The 5,000-nt window shown below is 39.9% G+C and overlaps 3 non-coding genes across 3 annotated transcripts; all 3 read right to left on the reverse strand.

Annotated features, from left to right (window-relative positions):
* Positions 1 to 1,674: 1,674 nt before the first annotated feature.
* Positions 1,675 to 1,747, reverse strand: TRNAM-CAU (transfer RNA methionine (anticodon CAU)). The gene has a single exon. It is a non-coding gene; the product is annotated as a tRNA-Met (tRNA).
* A 102-nt stretch (positions 1,748 to 1,849) lies between these two features.
* On the reverse strand, positions 1,850 to 1,922 carry TRNAK-CUU (transfer RNA lysine (anticodon CUU)). The gene has a single exon. It is a non-coding gene; the product is annotated as a tRNA-Lys (tRNA).
* A 2,134-nt stretch (positions 1,923 to 4,056) lies between these two features.
* TRNAK-CUU (transfer RNA lysine (anticodon CUU)) lies at positions 4,057 to 4,129 on the reverse strand. Its single transcript has one exon. It is a non-coding gene; the product is annotated as a tRNA-Lys (tRNA).
* Between the last annotated feature and the right edge of the window lie 871 nt (positions 4,130 to 5,000).

Here is a 5,000-nt window from a genome sequence, read left to right on the forward strand (position 1 = left end):
CAGAAATAGTCTAAGAAAGTATCAAACACAATTACCAGTCAATATCAGAACGCATTGAAGAATATCAGGAAATAGCCGATTAAACCTGTGTGGAAAAAAGTCTTATTTGTGTTTTCTCCACTTTATTTTATAGTAAGATGATACATACTTTTTCTTTTACAGTGAATACATTAAGGTGTCCTATTGCCCCTTTACACATCATCCAGACATGCATTCATATATTGCATGTTAACAATCAAAATATTGCAAATGTTGTAAAGAGACTTTCAATTTCTATTTTTTTGGTCAAAAAGCACTAAGATTTTAGTTGTTTTCGCCCAACGTGGGTCTTGAACCCACGACCCTGAGATTAAGAGTCTCATGCGCTACCGACTGAGCAAGCCGGGCTCCTTTGGATGCCCATAGTTTTCTTCCCTATCCCTGCACTGCCGTTTTCCACAGATAGGATGTATTTTTTTGGTCAAAAAGCACTACAATTTTAGTTGTTTTCGCCCAACATGGGGCTCGAACCCACGACCCTGAGATTAAGAGTCTCATGCTCTACCGACTGAGCTAGCCGGGCTCCTTTGGATGCCTATAGTTTTCTTCCCTATCCCTGCACAGCCGCTTTCCACAGATAGGATGCTGTGTAATCATAGGCTCTGGTGGAGTTTGGAAAGAAAATACACATCAGCCAGAGGCAGAAATAGTCTAAGAAAGTATCAAACACAATTACCAGTCAATATCAGAACGCATTGAAGAATATCAGGAAATAGCCGATTAAACCTGTGTGGAAAAAAGTCTTATTTGTGTTTTCTCCACTTTATTTTATAGTAAGATGATACATACTTTTTCTTTTACAGTGAATACATTAAGGTGTGGTATTGCCCCATTACACATCATCCAGACATGCATTCATATATTGCATGTTAACAATCAAAATATTGCAAATATTGTAAAGAGACTTTCAATTTCTATTTTTTTGGTCAAAAAGCACTAAAATTTTAGTTGTTTTCGCCCAACGTGGGACTCGAACCCACGACCCTGAGATTAAGAGTCGCATTCTCTACCGACTGAGCTAGCCGGGCTCCTTTGGATGCCTATAGTTTTCTTCCCTATCCCTGCACTGCCGTTTTCCACAGATAGGATGCTGTGTAATCATAGGCTCTGGTGGAGTTTGGAAAGAAAATACACATCAGCCAGAGGCAGAAATAGTCTAAGAAAGTATCAAACACAATTACCAGTCAATATCAGAACGCATTGAAGAATATCAGGAAATAGCCGATTAAACCTGTGTGGAAAAAAGTCTTATTTGTGTTTTCTCCACTTTATTTTATAGTAAGATGATACATACTTTTTCTTTTACAGTGAATACATTAAGGTGTGGTAATGCCCCTTTACACATCATCCAGACATGCATTCATATATTGCATGTTAACAATCAAAATATTGCAAATATTGTAAAGAGACTTTCAATTTCTATTTTTTTGGTCAAAAAGCACTAAAATTTTAGTTGTTTTCGCCCAACGTGGGGCTCGAACCCACGACCCTGAGATTAAGAGTCTCATGCGCTACCGACTGAGCAAGCCGGGCTCCTTTGGATGCCCATAGTTTTCTTCCCTATCCCTGCACTGCCGTTTTCCACAGATAGGATGTATTTTTTTGGTCAAAAAACACTACAATTTTAGTTGTTTTCGCCCAACGTGGGGCTTGAACCCACGACCCTGAGATTATGAGTCTCATGCGCTACCGACTGAGCAAGCCGGGCTCCTTTGGATGCCCATAGTTTTCTTCCCTATCCCTGCACTGCCGTTTTCCACAGATAGGATGTATTTTTTTGGTCAAAAAGCACTACAATTTTAGTTGTTTTCGCCCAACGTGGGGCTCGAACCCACGACCCTGAGATTAAGAGTCTCATGCTCTACCGACTGAGCTAGCCGGGCTCCTTTGGATGCCTATAGTTTTCTTCCCTATCCCTGCACAGCCGCTTTCCACAGATAGGATGCTGTGTAATCATAGGCTCTGGTGGAGTTTGGAAAGAAAATACACATCAGCCAGAGGCAGAAATATTCTAAGAAAGTATCAAACACAATTACCAGTCAATATCAGAACGCATTGAAGAATATCAGGAAATAGCCGATTAAACCTGTGTGGAAAAAAGTCTTTGTGTTTTCTCCACTTTATTTTATAGTAAGATGATACATACTTTTTCTTTTACAGTGAATACATTAAGGTGTGGTATTGCCCCATTACACATCATCCAGACATGCATTCATATATTGCATGTTAACAATCAAAATATTGCAAATATTGTAAAGAGACTTTCAATTTCTATTTTTTTGGTCAAAAAGCACTAAAATTTTAGTTGTTTTCGCCCAACGTGGGACTCGAACCCACGACCCTGAGATTAAGAGTCTCATTCTCTACCGACTGAGCTAGCCGGGCTCCTTTGGATGCCTATAGTTTTCTTCCCTATCCCTGCACTGCCGTTTTCCACAGATAGGATGCTGTGTAATCATAGGCTCTGGTGGAGTTTGGAAAGAAAATACACATCAGCCAGAGGCAGAAATAGTCTAAGAAAGTATCAAACACAATTACCAGTCAATATCAGAACGCATTGAAGAATATCAGGAAATAGCCGATTAAACCTGTGTGGAAAAAAGTCTTATTTGTGTTTTCTCCACTTTATTTTATAGTAAGATGATACATACTTTTTCTTTTACAGTGAATACATTAAGGTGTGGTATTGCCCCTTTACACATCATCCAGACATGCATTCATATATTGCATGTTAACAATCAAAATATTGCAAATATTGTAAAGAGACTTTCAATTTCTATTTTTTTGGTCAAAAAGCACTAAAATTTTAGTTGCTTTCGCCCAACGTGGGGCTCGAACCCACGACCCTGAGATTAAGAGTCTCATGCGCTACCGACTGAGCAAGCCGGGCTCCTTTGGATACCCATAGTTTTCTTCCCTATCCCTGCACTGCCGTTTTCCACAGATAGGATGTATTTTTTTGGTCAAAAAGCACTACAAATTTAGTTGTTTTCGCCCAACGTGGGGCTTGAACCCACGACCCTGAGATTAAGAGTCTCATGCGCTACCGACTGAGCAAGCCGGGCTCCTTTGGATGCCCATAGTTTTCTTCCCTATCCCTGCACTGCCGTTTTCCACAGATAGGATGTATTTTTTTGGTCAAACAGCACTACAATTTTAGTTGTTTTCGCCCAACGTGGGGCTCGAACCCACGACCGTGAGATTAAGAGTCTCATGCTCTACCGACTGAGCTAGCCGGGCTCCTTTGGATGCCTATAGTTTTCTTCCCTATCCCTGCACTTTTCCACAGATAGGATGTATTTTTTTGGTCAAAAAGCTCTACAATTTTAGTTGTTTTGGCCCAACGTGGGGCTCGAACCCACGAACCTGAGATTAAGAGTCTCATGCTCTACCGACTGAGCTAGCCGGGCTCCTTTGGATGCCTATAGTTTCCTTCCCTATCCCTGCACTGCCGCTTTCCACAGATAGGATGCTGTGTAATCATAGGCTCTGGTGGAGTTTGGAAAGAAAATACACATCAGCCAGAGGCAGAAATAGTCTAAGAAAGTATCAAACACAATTACCAGTTAATATCAGAACGCATTGAAGAATATCAGGAAATAGCCGATTAAACCTGTGTGGAAAAAAGTCTTATTTGTGTTTTCTCCACTTTATTTTATAGTAAGATGATACATACTTTTTCTTTTACAGTGAATACATTAAGGTGTGGTATTGCCCCTTTACACATCATCCAGACATGCATTCATATATTGCATGTTAACAATCAAAATATTGCAAATATTGTAAAGAGACTTTCAATTTCTATTTTTTTGGTCAAAAAACACTACAATTTTAGTTGTTTTCGCCCAACGTGGGGCTTGAACCCACGACCCTGAGATTAAGAGTCTCATGCGCTACCGACTGAGCAAGCCGGGCTCCTTTGGATGCCCATAGTTTTCTTCCCTATCCCTGCACTGCCGTTTTCCACAGATAGGATGTATTTTTTTGGTCAAAAAGCACTACAATTTTAGTTGTTTTCGCCCAACGTGGGGCTCGAACCCACGACCCTGAGATTAAGAGTCTCATGCTCTACCGACTGAGCTAGCCGGGCTCCTTTGGATGCCTATAGTTTTCTTCCCTATCCCTGCACAGCCGCTTTCCACAGATAGGATGCTGTGTAATCATAGGCTCTGGTGGAGTTTGGAAAGAAAATACACATCAGCCAGAGGCAGAAATAGTCTAAGAAAGTATCAAACACAATTACCAGTCAATATCAGAACGCATTGAAGAATATCAGGAAATAGCCGATTAAACCTGTGTGGAAAAAAGTCTTATTTGTGTTTTCTCCACTTTATTTTATAGTAAGATGAAACATACTTTTTCTTTTACAGTGAATACATTAAGGTGTGGTATTGTCCCATTACACATCATCCAGACATGCATTCATATATTGCATGTTAACAATCAAAATATTGCAAATATTGTAAAGAGACTTTCAATTTCTATTTTTTTGGTCAAAAAGCACTAAAATTTTAGTTGTTTTCGCCCAACGTGGGGCTCAAACCCACGACCCTGAGATTAAGAGTCTCATGCTCTACCAACTGAGCTAGCCGGGCTCCTTTGGATGCCTATAGTTTTCTTCCCTATCCCTGCACAGCCGCTTTCCACAGATAGGATGCTGTGTAATCATAGACTCTGGTGGAGTTTGGAAAGAAAATACACATCAGCCAGAGGCAGAAATAGTCTAAGAAAGTATCAAACACAATTACCAGTCAATATCAGAACGCATTGAAGAATATCAGGAAATAGCCGATTAAACCTGTGTGGAAAAAAGTCTTATTTGTGTTTTCTCCACTTTATTTTATAGTAAGATGATACATACTTTTTCTTTTACAGTGAATACATTAAGGTGTGGTATTGCCCCATTACACATCATCCAGACATGCATTCATATATTGCATGTTAACAATCAAAATATTGCA

This window comes from Ambystoma mexicanum, chromosome 4q, assembly GCF_040938575.1.
Source record: "Ambystoma mexicanum isolate Mex_15411 chromosome 4q, UKY_AmexF1_1, whole genome shotgun sequence".
NCBI classification, from domain to species: Eukaryota; Metazoa; Chordata; class Amphibia; order Caudata; family Ambystomatidae; genus Ambystoma; species Ambystoma mexicanum.